Source organism: Aotus nancymaae, unplaced genomic scaffold (assembly GCF_030222135.1).
Source record: "Aotus nancymaae isolate 86718 unplaced genomic scaffold, 86718_ANA_hifiasm-v0.15.2.pri h1tg000041l, whole genome shotgun sequence".
NCBI lineage: Eukaryota > Metazoa > Chordata > Mammalia > Primates > Aotidae > Aotus > Aotus nancymaae.
The window spans coordinates 25462869-25478181 of NW_026988455.1; the positions used below are offsets into that span (position 1 = coordinate 25462869).

The 15313-nt window shown below is 39.3% G+C and overlaps 2 pseudogenes; one reads left to right on the forward strand and one right to left on the reverse strand.

Moving 5' to 3' along the window:
- Positions 1 to 13482: 13482 nt before the first annotated feature.
- LOC105725322 (histone H2B type 1-A-like) lies at positions 13483 to 13862 on the reverse strand (annotated as a pseudogene).
- A 408-nt stretch (positions 13863 to 14270) lies between these two features.
- Positions 14271 to 14889, forward strand: LOC105725189 (histone H2A type 1-A-like; annotated as a pseudogene).
- Positions 14890 to 15313: the final 424 nt, after the last annotated feature.

Consider the following 15313-nt stretch of genomic DNA (forward strand, 5'->3'; position numbering starts at 1 on the left):
TCAGATAAATTTATGAAGAGACTGAAATAATTTAAAAGAATCAAGCAAAAATTCTTGCGTTGAAAAGTGCAATTGACATACTGAAGAATGAATCAGAGTTTCTTAATAGAAGATTTAATCAAGCAGAGGAAAGAATTAGTGAATTTGAGACAAGCTCTTTGAAAAAACATGATCAGAGGAGACAAAAGAAAGAGAATGAAGCATGCCTACAAGATCTAGAAGATAGCCTCAAAAGGGTAAATCTAATAGTAATTAGAGGTAAGGAGCAGGTTGAAAAAAGAGAGATAGGGTAGAAAAGTTTATTCAGAGATAAAAACCAAGAACTTTCCAAACCTGGAGAAAGAGATCAATAAAGAACGGATCCTAAAAGCAGAAAGAGAAAAGAAACAACATATAATAGAGCTCCAATATGTCTGGCAACAGTCTTTTCAGTGGAAACCTTGCAGGCCAGGAAAGAATAGCATACCATTATTTAAAGTGCTGAAGGAAGAAAACTTTTACCCTCGAATAGTATATCTGGTAAAAATATCCTTCAAATGTAAAGGAAAACTAAAGACTTTCCCAGACAAATAAAAGTCAAGGGATTTCAATACCAGACCTGTTTACAAGAAATGCTAAAGGGAGTTCTTCAATCAGAAGGAAAAGGATGTTAAAGAGCAATAAGATGTCATTTGAAGGTACAAAACTCACTGGTAATACTAAGTAAACAGAAAAACACAGAATATTAAAACACTGTAATTGTGGTGTGTAAACTACTCTTAAGTTGAAAGAGTAAAAGATGAACCAAGCAAAAATAATAAGTATAACAACTTTGCAAGACACAGACATACAATAAGATATAAATAGAAACAACAAAAAGTTTTAAAGTGGAGAGACAAAATTAATGTACAGAATTTTTATTCCTTTTCCTTTTTCTTGTTTGCTTATTTTTTTATGCAATCAATGTTAAGTTGTCATCAGTTTACAATAATGAGTTATAAGACAACGTTTGCAAGCCTCATGGTAACCTCAAATCAAAAATCATACAACAGATACACAAAAAATAAAAAGCAAGATATTAAATCATATCACCAGAGAAAATCACCTTCACTAAAAGGAATACAGGTAGGAAAAAAGAAAAAGAAGAATATAAAACAACCAGAAAATAAATAACAAAAGGATAGGAGTAAGTCCTCATCATCTATCAATAATAACATTAAATGTAAATGGACTAACTTTCCAATCGGGAGATATAGATTGGCTGAATGGATTAGAAAAAAAAAGGACCTAATAATCCATTGCCTATAAGAAACACACTTTACCTATAAAGACACAGATAGACTGAAAATAAAGAAATGGAAAAAGATATTCTATGACAATGGAAACCAAAAAAGAGGAGGAGTAGCTATACTTATATCAGAAAAAATAGATTTCAAGACAAAAACTATAAAAAGAGACAAAGAATGTCATTATATAATGATAAAGGGTCAATTCAGCAAGAAGATATAACAGTGGTAAATATATATGCAACCAATTTGGAGTACTCAGATAGATAAAGCAAATATTATTAGAGCTCAAGAGAGAAATAGACTCCAATACAATAAAAACAGGAGACTTCAACACCCCACTCTCAGCATTGGACAGGTCTTCCAGACAGAAAATCAACAAAGAAACATTGGACTTAATCTCCACTATAGACCAAATGTACCTAACACTTGTTTACAGAATGTTTCATCCAATAGCTGCAGAATACACATTCTTCTCCTCAGCATATCATTCTCGAGCATAGACCATATGTTAGATCACAAAACAAATCTTAAAACATTCAAAGAATTAAAATACTATCTACCACCTTCTCTGACCACAATGGAATAAAACTAGAAATCAATAACAAGAGGAATTTTGGAAACTATACTAATACATGGATCAATGGATAACAACTGGGTCGATTAAGAAATTAAGAAGAAAATTGAAAAACTTCTTGAAACAAATGACAGTGGAAACACAACATATCAAAACCTGTGTGATAAAGGGAAAGCAGTATTAAGAGGGCAGTTTATAGCTATAAGTACCTATATAAAAAAAGAAAAGAAAAAACTTCAAATCAATAATATAACAATGCATCTTAAAGAACTAGAAAAGCAAGAGAAACTGAACTCAAGAAATAATAAAGATAAGAGCAGAAATAAATGCAATTGAAATGAAGAAAATAATACAAAAGATCAACAAAACAAAAAGCTGGATTTTTGCAAAGAGAAATAAAATTGACAAGCCTTTAGCCAGACTAAGAGAAAATAGAGAAGACCCAAGTAAACAAAATCAAAGATTGAAAAGGAGACATTAAAACCAATATGGAAGAAATCCAAAGGATCATTAGTGGCTACTAAGAGTAACCATATGCCAATAAATGGGAAAATCTAGACGAAATGGATAAATCTCTAGACATATACACCCTACCCAGAGAGAACCATGAAGAAATCCAAAACCTGAACAGACCAGTAACAAGTCATGAGATAGAATCCACAATAAAGTTTATTCCAGTAAAGAAAACCCTGGGACCTGAGTCTCTATCGCTGAATTCTACAAAGCACTTAACGGAGAATTAATATCAATCCTAATATTATTTTTAAAATAGCAAAATTATTTTAAAAATAGAGGAGGAGAGAATATTTCCAAACTCATTCTATGAAGTCAGTATTGACCTCACACCAAAACCAAAGGCACATTAACAAACAAACAAACAAACTACAGATCAATATCCCTGTTGATTATTGAGGCAAAAATTATCAACAAAATTTTACAATACATTAAAAATATCATTCATAACGACCAAGTGGGATTTATCCCAGACATGCAAGGATGGTTCAATATATGCAAATCAATCAAGGTGATACATCATGTCAACAGAATAAAGGATTAAAAACACTGTGATCATTTCAATTGATGCTGAAAATAAACCGACAAAGTTCAACATCCCTTCATGATAAAAACCCTTTAAAAACTGGATATAGAAGAAACACACCCAACAAAATAAAAGCCATATATGAGAGACCCACAGCTAGTATCACACTGAACAGGGAAAAACTGGGTAAACTTCCTTCTACTCTATATCTCCATGAGTTCAACTGCTTTAATTTTTAGATCCCACAAATAAGTAAGAACATGTAAAGTTTGTCTTTTGGTATCTGGCCTATTTCACTTAACGTAAGTTAAGTGAAATTAACTTACGTTATAACTTTTAGATTTGCAGAATTACTGTGATGATAATGCAGAGTGTTTTCATATATCCCATACTCAGCTTTTCCTATGACTAACATCTTAAATTAGTATGCTGTATTTGTCATAGTGAATCAATATTGATACATTATTATGCATCAATATCATTATTGATACTAACATACTAAAATACTAAAGCCTGTATTTAATACAGATTCCTCATTTTGCTCTTAAGGTTCTTTTCAATTTCCTTTAGTCTTACAGTTTCTTTTCATTTTGAAAGTTATTTACTTATGCCACTCCTTTGGCAAGGTTGCTTTATATATTTTTAATATATTTAGATTTTTTTGTCACATTCTGCACTCATCCAGGGATCACCCAACCTATTACATTGTTTTTTCTCAATTTACATGCACTGAGGCTTTGTGATGTAAAGTTCTATGGGTTTGGACAAAGCTTGATCTCTTATATTCACCAGCATTGTATCCCAAACAAAAGTTTTACTCCCCTAAAATATCTCCTGTGCTTCACCCGATCAATCCCCACACCTCTCAACCTCCTGGAAACCCACTGATCTATTTCTAAGGTTTGCATTTTCCAAAATTTCTTTTTCTTTTTCTTTTTTTTTGCACAAAATGTGCTAATTTTACTAAGTACTTTGTCACACACTGGCAACCTCTTTAACATCTAGAGACCAAATGTTGCAAAATTAGGACTCGTTTGTCCATTATATACGTATATACACAACAAAACAAAATGCATAAAACATACGCAACAATGGTGTCTGAAAATATCCAAATATGAGCACACTGGCGTATTACCTTTTGCAGTTTCCTCCCTCCCACTTCTGGTAAGCCATTGAACAAGTATCGGCAGTAATATACTCCTCACAGAGGCAGTTTAAAACAAATTCCATTTCTGACCAGGCGCAGTGGCTCACGCCTGTAATCTCAGAACTTTGGGACGCAGAGGCGGGTGGATCACAAGGTCAGGAGTTCGAGACCAGCCTGACCAACATGGTGAAACCCTGTCTCTACTAAAAACACAAAAATTAGCAGGGCATGGTGATGCGTGCCTGTAACCCCAACTACTCAGAAGGCTGAGGCAGAAGAATTGCTTGAACCCATGAGGCGGAGGTTGCAGTGAGCCGAGATCACACCACTGTTCTCGGTGACAGAGCAAGACTCTGGGTGACAGAGCAAGACTCTGTCTCAAAAAAAAAAAAAAGCCATTTCCAAAAGACAATATTGCATATGCGTATGATTTTTAGGGAAAAGATATTTACAAAGTGGTATTTTACTACCTCTACATTTAACATAGGTCAGGCATTTCTAAACATCTAGATAGACAAGCTGTTTCATGTAAGGAGTGAATTAGTCCACTATGTACACCACAGTCTGGAATAAACTGCACATATGTAACCATAGTTATAATTCGAAAGAGTCTTTGAAATATGGACATTCTGGCCTAAGATCCTTTCCACCTCCATATTACCTAGTGGAAAATGATGCTCAGATTTTCAGAAGACAACCTTTCCTAGGAATTTTAAAATAAAATGTACAAAAGATATTAGTTTATGAACTCTACTTTTGCTATACACTGGCAACCTTTATAAGGTCCAGAAAGGTTAGATGTTATAAATTAGGACTCATTTGTCCTTTATACACACCTTATATACACAGATAAGTAAAAATACACACACACACAGACATGTGCACCAACGGCCCATCGCGCCTCACTGTGAGTGCACAGGCACGGAGCTCTCCCCACTTTCTCCTCTCCCCTCCTCCCCGAACCAGGGCACAAACACAATGTACTTTGTGAACTTTGCTGAGAATGTTGCTCAACAGGTGGTTTGGTCATCCCAATCCCCTCCCCAAAACAATATTTCATATGAATTTTAACACAAAAAAAATTTTACAAAATGTGTTATTTTGCTACCATTAATTTTAACATGTATCAGGCACTTCAGAACATCTAGAAACACTAATATTTCAAAAAACAATACTTAGCACTGTCAACTATATATACAGTAGTGAGGAATAAAATGCACACACGAAACAATGGTTTGACTGTGACTTTTCAGTACACCCAGTCTGTAGCTTTTCAGTACACCCAGTCTGGCCTAGAGCCTTCTCCTCTGCCGCAGGCCTTCCAGGCATGCCCGCTAACCCACGGAACAGAGGTGGACAGGTTGATCCTGGTGTGGCTTCCAGAGGTGCTCTAACGACCATTTCAAAGTCATTTCCAGAAGACATTTATTTTCTATGACCTTTTTTAAACAAATGGGCATTTACAAGATGTGTGTTTTTCTGACTCTTCTTTATCACACTGTTACAAAATATCCAGGAGACTGGAGAGACCAATGGGCGAAACAGGAGGATTTTATTAAGGTGGCCACCAGCTCAGAGGATTACCATTCCAAGTCTGAGCCCCAAAGAAAGAAAATGGGGTACTTTTATACATCCAGGATGATGTAGCAGCTAACAGGTTTACAGAAGCCAGAAAAAAGAACAGTTCATTCATTTGCAACATGTCTTGTGATGTACATTACATTTGAAATATAGCATTTTGAGAAACGCATTGTACATTTTTTGGGTGTTATCTTGCCCTGTGACCTTTCAACTGGTCAGCAAGAAAAATGGGAGTCTTGAGATGCCTGGGAACTTTGCTGAGAATGTGGTGAGAATAGATATGATAGGTTTTACAGGGAGTTTGTTAATTTTAAGCAGAGCTGGGGGTTAGGTTTTACATTAAACAGCACACAACACAGTAAAATTTACTTTATTATACAGAAACTACAAATTATAAGCTTTTGTTTTCACTATTATTGCTATTATTTAATTCCCTTCTTTAATATGTGGGCAACCTCCAGATGTAGCAAACATTTTCGTTTAAATGCTTGGGGGAAGGTTGAGAGCAGCTTTTTCATGTTATATACAAACGCCTTCTAGAAACGGCCAGCAAATCTTCCCAAAGGGTGGTGGGCATTTCCAACGTGCCAACTGCAGCATGTCCTTCTACCATTTCTCTCTGCAACATCAAGGTCAAGTAGAAGGAAGACTGATGGCCGGGTGGACGCTACTGGCTGACATGATCCAGGGTTTATTAAGTCCTTTGCCTGACCAAGACTAGGTAGGCCTCGCCCAGTTGGGACAGCTGTCACCCCAGGACCTGGGGCTAGTGGCTCTAGGCCTAGAGAGACAGATGAGCATGCATCCTACATCCACCTTCCCACCCCGCCAAACCCACCACCACCCAAAGGCTCTGCGTCCTGGCGGCTCGTCTGGGCTTCATCTAGGCCTGCGGGTCCGGGCTAGGAGAGACCGCTGATGCCCTCAGGGCACCGAGGCAGGGTGGAGAGAGAGTTTCTCCCCTGCTTCAAGGGCTGGATCTGGCGGCAGCTTCTCACCATGTTCTCTACAAATTTTCATATAATTGAAATAACACAGTTTATAATTTTTTTCAGACTAGCCTCTTTCACTTTGCAATATGCATTCAAGAGTCGTCCTTATCTTTTCATGGCTCGACAGCTCACTTCTTTCTTTTCCCCTGGATCATATTCCAGTGTGTGCATGTGCCAGTTTGTTTATCCATTCATTTGTTAAAGGACATCTTGGCTTCAGCTTTGGGTTATTACAAATAAAGCTGCCATAACCATTCACATGCAAGTTTTTGTGTAGATGTAAGTTTTTATTTCATTTGGTTAAAAGCTAGGAGTGTGATTGCTGGATCATATGGTAAGATTATGTTTAGTTGTATAAGAAACTGCCAAATTTCTGAAATGACTGTGCCATTTTGCACTTCCACCAGCAATGAAGGAGCGCCCCTGTGGCTCTGCATCCTCACCAGCAGTTGGTGTTGGCAGGTTTTGTTTTGCTTGGCCATTCTAGTATGTATGCAATAGCATCTCATTGTTGCTTAAATTTGCAATTTCCTAATGGCATATGTTGAGCATCTTGTCATATGCTTATTTACCATCTGTATATCTTGTCTGGTGGGGTATCTGCTTAGATGTTTTGCCCATTTTTAAATTGGGTTGTTTGTTTTTTTATTATTGAGTTTCAAGAATTTTTTTGTATGTTTTGGATACAAGTCTTTGATCAGATATGTGTTTTGCGTATCTTTTCTCCTAATGTATGCCCTGTTTTTATTTTTCATTCTATTAACAGTGTCTTTCACAGAGTAGTGGCTGTTAATTTTAGTAAAGTTCAATTCATCCTTTTTTATAGAATGTGTTACTGGTATTCTATATAAAAAGTATCACCAAACTAAAGGTTATGTAGGTTTTCTTGTTTCCTTCAAGAAGTTATGTAGTTTTGCTTTTACTTATGTCTATGATCTATTTTGAGTTAATTTTTGTGTCAAGTCTCAGTGTGCAGCTTCTTTTTATTCTTCCATATGAATGACCAACTGTTCAGCAACATATATTGAAAGACTATGCTTTCTCCATTGAATTGCCTTGCTCATTTGCCAGTGATCAGTTAACTACATTTGTGTGGGTCTATTTCTGAACTTTCTATTCTGTTCTACTAATCTGTGTGTCTATTCTTTTACCAGTGCTATGTGGTATTAGTTTGCTAGGGCTTCCACAACAAAATAATGCAGAGTAGGTGGTTTAAACAACAAAAACATATTTTCTTACAGTTCTGGAGTGAAAGATCAAGGTGTTGTTAGAGTTGCATTTTTCTGAAAGCCTCTCTTCTTGGTTTGTAGATGGCCACCTTTCACTGTCCTTATGTGGCCTCTTCCCTGTGCATGCAGAAAGAGAGAAATTAAGATCTCTGGTCATTCTTCCTCTTCTTATAAGGACACAGGCCTGATCACCCTTATGAACTCATCTCCTGTTTGGAGATAGGGTCTTTACTTACCACCCTAAAGGCCCCATCTCCAGATGTAATCCACATGGGGGGAGCGGGGTTAGGGCTTCAATATGTTAATTTGGGGCAGGGAAATACAATGCAGTCCATAACATTCTGCCTTTTGGCCCCCAAATTCATGTCATTCTCACATGTGAAATACATTCACCTAATTCCAACAGCTCCCAAATTCTCAGCATATTCTGACATCATTCCAAGTTCAAAGTCTCACCTAAAAATGTGCTCAATCAAGTATGGGTGATGCTTGAGGTACTCATCCTGGAGCAGAATTCCTCTCTGGCTTTGAACCTGTAAAACCAGACAAGTGATGTGCTTCCCAAATACAGTAGTGGGGCATGCATAGGATATATATTCCTATTCCGAAAGGGAGAATTAGGAGAAATAAAGAAGTGATGGGTCCCCAGAAAGTCCAAAACCTGGCAAGGGAAATTCCATTAGCTCTTAAGTCTCAAGAATAATCCTCTTTGGTTGATGCTCTGGGCACACTGGCACAGCAGAATCACCTGAAAGGATTCTCAGCCATGGCCCTGCCCTTTTGGCTCTGTGTGGCCACTCTGCCCCCATGGGTCTTTGGCGGTCCTGCCACTGAGGCACTGGTGGGACAGCCTGGCCTGCTGAAGCTTAGGAAAGGACCCTCACCCTCTGAAACAAGTAGGAAGTCATCTTGTTCCCTGGAACTGTGGTGAGAGTAGCAGCCCTGATGGCCTTTGAATCACCTTCAGGGCCATTCTTCCTTTCTCTTAAAGGATAAAGCATGTTCACAGTCAAATAACTTTGTCATCCCCCCTGTTCAGTCCCAGAATTCTGAAAACTTTCTTCATTCCATTCTGTCTCTGTTCCCCTTGGTCCAAGAAGGCAGTGTCTCTGCTGGAATAATCTCATCTCTGTTTCTGGCTTCTGCTGAGATAGTTAACTCCATGGGTAATCTCCAGCCACACCTCTAGCATTCTCTCCAGAAAAAGGTTTTTATTTTTTGCAATATGGATAGACTGAGAAGTTTTAAAAATTTTCAAAGTTCTAGTTCCATTTTGCTTAATGTTTCTCTCACTTTATCTCTGTCCTGTCACATTTTGCTATAAGAAGTAAGAAGCCAAGCTGTACCATCAACTTTGCTTAGAAATCTCCTCAGCTAAATATCCAGTTTCATCATTTGCATGTTCTACCTTCCACAAAACACTAAAACCGTCCCTATAAACATTATAAAATTAATCAGGGAAGAAAGGAGGGGGAGAAGTGAAAACAAACTAAGCTTGTGGCAGGTCAGCATGCTCTCTGGCAACTTCTGCATAGTTGTTTGGTGCCTGTTGCCTCAGAATCACACAGACCCTGTCACAAAATAATAGCTCCCTGTAACTGCTCCATGGCTGATAACTCAAACATTGTGAAACATTGCTTTCCGTGTGAGGTACTCTTTCTGGTCCTGCTTACTAGTGAAACCATGGATGTCAACTGGTCTCAATGGCCCTGCAGGAGCTAACTCATCAAAGAATGCTGTTTCTACATCCTATTTCATCCTTTTCCCCCAATACATCAAAAACCTCAATTTCTAGCCCCTTGCCCTCCACGATTCCCTTAAAAATCCCAGCCCAGAACTCCTCATGGAAATGGATTTGAGGATCTCTTCCCATCTCCTTGCTTGGCTGCCCTGCAAACATTTGGCTCCTTCTCTGCCACAAACCCTGCTGTCTCTGTTTATCGGTCTGTTACTGCACTGCGGGCATATGAACCTGGTGGTCCTGTAATAACACTAGAACATGATTCAGCTAAGTTCCTTGTCATTTTATAACAAGGATTTGCTTTCTTCCAGTTTCAATAGTATGTTCCTCATTCCATCTGTGATATCACTGGAAGCACGTTGAATGTCCATATTTCTACCAGTAGTCCCTTCAAGACAATCTAGGCTTTTTTCTGGCATGCACTTCAAAACTCTTTCATCCTCTACCAAGTTCCAAAGTCACTTTACATTTTTTAGTATTTGTTACAGCAACACTCAGCTTCTTGATAGCAAAATCTGTATTAGTCTCCTTGGGCTACCATCACAAAATGTCACAGACTGAGTAGCTTAAACAACAGATGCTTATCTTCTCACAGTTCTAGAGGCTAGGAAGTCCATGATTAAGGTGCCAAGAAATTCGGTTTCTGGTAGAGTTCTTTTTACTTCTATAAATAGAGTCATTAGCATTTTAAATGTATTCAGATTAGAAAGTCTATTCTAGAAACCCCAGAACAAATTCAGGAAAACTCATCCTTAAAATTCTGCTCCACTAGAACCACTTTCAGCAGCAAAATCTGTATTAGTCAGGGTTCTTCAGAAAAACAGAACCAAGAGGAGATAGGTATATAAAAAGAAATTTGTTCATGAGATTATGAAGGCAAGTAAATCCTAAAATCTGCAGTTCCAAGGTCTAGGTCACCCTGCAAGACCCAATAGAACCTATGGTTTTGTTCCAGTCTGAGTCCCAAAGCCTGAGTTCAAATGCCTGAGAACCAAGAGAGCTGATGGTGTAGTTCCTGTCCAGAGGCTCTCAGGCTTGAGACCCAGGAGGAGCCAGTGTTTCAGAATAAGTCCAAAGGCTCGAAAAAGGCAGATATCTTAGTCAAAGGCAGTCAGGCAGAAAGAATTCTGTTTTACTTGGGGGAGGCTCAGCCTTCTTGTTCTATTCAGGTATTCAACTGATTGGATGAGGCCCACCCACGTTAGGGAAGGCAATCTGCTTTACTCTGTTAACTAATTTAAATGTTAATCTCATCCAAAAACACTCTCACAGAAACAGTCTGAATATTTGACCAAATATCTGAACACTGCATGACTCAGTCAAATTGACACATAATTTAAACCAGTACACATAATTTTTTATGACTATAACCTCTTAGTAGGTCCCGAAATAAAATAATGTGAGTCCCAGTCTTAGGTGGAAAGCATCCAGTTTCTCACCATTAAGCACGATGTTAGCTGTCAGTTTTTTACGTATACTCTTTATCTAATTGAGGGAGTTCCCCTCTATTCCTGTAGGCTGAAAAGTTTTTCTTTTTAATATTACAAATGAGTATTTGTTTTGTCAAATGATTTTTCTGCATCAATTAATATAAACATGATTTCTTTTTTTTAGTTTGTTGATATAGTGGATCATATTGACTGACTGATTTTAATCTCAACATTTATTTTAGATTCACAGGGTAGATGTGCAGGTTTGGGTATGAATGATACCATCACCCAGGTAGTGAGCTTAGTACCCAATAGTTAGGTTTTCAACCCTTGCTTTCTTCCCTTCCTCCCCACTGTAATAGTCTCCAGTGTCTATTGTTGCCATCTTTACGTCCGTGAGTACCCAGTGTTTAGCTCTCACTTATAAGTGAGAGAACACATGGTATTTGGTTTTCTGTACTTGTGTGATTTTTTTTTTTAAGTTGAACTAGCCTTGCACTTCTGGAATAAATCTCAGTTGGTCACTTTTTATACATTGTCAGATTTGATTTGCTAATATGTTGTTAAGAATTTTTGCATATAAATTTATGGAAGATATTCTGTAGTTTTTCTTTCTTGTAATGTCTTTGTCTTGTTTTAGTATTAGGGTAAATGCTGAACTCATAGAATTAGTTAGGAAATATTCTGTTCTCTTATTTTTTTTTTTGAAGATGTATATAGAATTGATATAATTTCTTTCTTGTTTTGTAGAATTCACCAGTGAACCCATCTGCACCTGGTACTTCCCATTTTGGAAGGTTATCAATTCTTCACTCAATTCAGATTGTCTATTTCTTCATGTGTGAATTTTGGCAGATTGTGTCTTTTAAGGAATTGGCTCATTTCACTTAGGATATCAAATTTGTGGGCAAAGAATTGTTTTTCATATTTATTACGCTCTGAAAATTTGTGGGATCAGTACTGATGGTCCCTCTTTTATTTCTAATATTGCTAATTTGAGTCTTCTCTTTTTTTTCTTGATTAGCTTGGGTAAAGATTTATCAGGATTATTGATATTTTCAACAAGCCAGTGAAGCTTTCAGTTTCATTTATTTTCCTCTATTGTTTTTCTGTTTTCAGTATCATTTATTTCTCCTCTAATTTTTTTTTTTTTTGATAGTGGTCACAAACTTCACAAGTTTATTTGGCAGCTGTGTGATACCTGCTGTTTTCCAGGGTGTTACAAAAGCAGGAATCCCCAATTACATATGATCCCACCGCCAACACAAGGTGGGCAAAGATGTCCCTTCCCCGCCCACTTGTCACCTCCTTGGAAGATTTCCCAGCTAAAGCATGCAGGGGTTGTGTGGGGGCTGTCTTACTGTGCACAAAAGTGTGGAGGCACTTATTTTAATGGGTCTCCGTACATTGATATATCCTATTAAATGGTAGTTTTAAAAAAGCATATACGCATCCAAAATTTCACTGAAAGATAAAAGTTAAAACGAACATGAGTTAAATTGAGAATTCCAGCTAACCACAGGTTTCCAGGTAGTATTTGATGCGTTTTCACGCTCTTACAAAATGTAGTCCAAAATCCAGTAACTCAATGAAACTATTATAAACCGAAGAAAATTACAGAACACTTTAAATTCGTTTCAATCCTGCTAACCAGACTGGTGGGTTCTCCAGAGTTCCCCAAATCATTTCCATATCTTGACTTACCTACGACACAAAAACGAACTCCCTCCCCACTATTCCTTTTGTAGGGTCTCAAAATTTGGAGTCACTGTGCAAGGTGTCTACATCGCTGCACTGTGCACCTTTACATATGTACTGCTAACCTTAAACTTACCGGTGTCAGCACGTGGCTTAGACAAAACTACCAGTCTTTTAACTAGTTGACCTACCCGCCCCATCCACTTTTTGAGATGCACTGTCACTCGTGCTAGAATACAGTAGAGCAATCTTTGCTCATTGTAACCTCTGCCTCTCGGGTTCAAGTAATTCTTTTGCCTCAACCTCCCGAGTAGTTGGGATTACAGGCGCTCACCATTACGCCCAGCTAATTTTTGGTACTTTCAGTAGAGATGGGGTTTTACCATGTTGGCCCAGGCTAGTCTCGAATTCCTGACCTCAATCCGCCCGCCTGGGTCTCCTAAAGTGCTGAGATTAGAGGCCTAAGTCACCCCGCCTGGTCCACCTTTTAAGACGGAGTCTCACTGTCGCCCCAGATGGACTAGCAACGTCCATCTCAACTCCCACCGCCCACGCTTAAATGATTCTGCTTCAGCCTCCGCAGCGGCAGATTATAGGACCCCGCCACTACGCCTAGCTAATTGGCCTCAGATGATCCACCAGCCACACCGCGCACCCCACCAAAGTTAGTGCTGGGATATGCTGGGATAAGCGTGAGCCACTGCTCAGCTATTAAATGCATAGCTTTCAGTGTATTTGAAATGGCTCTGAAAACAGCCTTTGGGTTCCGTTTACTAGGCAGACTTAGTTGGAGCTGGTGTACTTAGTGACAGCCTTGGTGCCCTCAGAACCGGCATGCTTAGCCAGCTCTCCCGGCAGCAGCAAACGCACTGCTGTCTGAATCTCTCTGGAAGTAATGGTGGAGCGTTTGTTGTAGTGAGCTAAGCGTGAAGCCTCACTCGCTATATGATAAAGATGTCAGTGACAAAGGAATTCATAATGCTTATGGCTTCGGAAGATATGCCAGTGTCCGGATGGACCTGCTTCAGCACCTCGTAGATGTAAATAGACTAGCTCTTCTTGCGGGTCTTCCTCCGCTTCTTGCCCTCCTTCCATGTTTTCACAACAGCCTTCTTGAAGCCTTTCTTGGAAATGGGGGCTCCTTTAGAAGATAACTCCGGCATGGCTTACCGCACACTTCTAGAGTGTTAACGGCTCTTCAAGTGTTAAGCAGCTCTTTTAGAGTGTTACAGCTCTTTTATAGTGTCAAGCAGCTGTTTTAGAGTGTTACAGCTCTTTTCTCCGCAGCACCGTTGCTCCAAAGCCTGCCCGGTAAACAGGTAACTGGTGAGACGCAAAACTGCAGTATTTATAGGCACGGTCCTCAACTGGGTGTTGGGTATCCAAAATCTGATTGGACAATGGGAAGTGCCGTGAATGCAAATAAGGCGTTTCTAGTAAGACTCTCTGATTGGGTAGAATGGTCATTAACCAATCAGAGAGCGAAGTCCAACCTCAGTTAGACTATAAATAGGCCCAGTAGTGACCATGGGAGCCTCATTTTTTGGTTGCTGCGGTTTTTCCCCGAAGAGATGTTTGGACGCGGGAAGCAGGGAGGAACAGTACGAACTAAGGCTAAGTCCCGCTCTTCTAGGGCGGGCTTGCAGTTTCCTGTAGGTCAAATCCACAGCCTGCTTCGCAAGGGCAACTATGCAGAGCGAATAGGAGCGGGCGCGCCAGTATGCTTGGGGGCAGTGTTGGAGTAGCTAACTGCAGAAATCCTTGAATTGGCCGGCAATGCGTCTCGCGATAACAACAACAACAAAAAACTTGTGCATTATTCCCTGACATCTGCAGCTAGCTATCCACAATGACGAGGAACTCAATAAGCTGTTGGGTGGCGTGACAATTGTACAGGGTGGAGTCCTGCCCAACATTCAAGCAGTACTGCTGCCCAAGAAGACTGAGAGTCACCACCATAAATCTCAAAGTAATTTCTCTGGATTCTGTTTGGCACATCTATGACCTAAGTCAAGAAACAAAAGGCTCTTTTCGGAGCCACCTACTACCTCAGAAAAGGCTGTGCACTACTGAACATACATTACTGCTGTCGTTGCCGTCTTAGCAAGCGCCTGCCAGAAGCAATACCTGTCAAAGCGCACTTCCGCATTGTTTGAGGGAATTTCCCTGGAGCACTGGGTCAACCATTAGTTTGTTGTTTAGGGGTACTTAAGCTTTAAAATTATACAGACCTAACTAGGTGTGGTGGCTCTTAGTTGCCAGAACTTGCACTCGAGGTCAAAGTGGGAGGATCGCTTAAATCTAGTTTAACTAACATAGTTGGGACTCTGTCCCCACAGAAATTAGACGGGCCTGGTGGTGCAGGCCTGTAGTCCCAGCTTCTTGTGAAGTTGTGGTGGGAGAGTTGTTTGATGTTGAGGGGCGCAATCACATAAGGCAAGATTGTGCCACTGCACTCCAGTCTGGATGACATGAGTCATCCAGGAGGATGCTCATGATGGTTAGTGATACGTGTCTCAGCAGCAGCAGCAGCAACAGCAGCAGCAGATGCGATTACAAAGTCGAGACACTAAATAATATAACCTTCATGATGTCCATCATCTAATCCAAGATT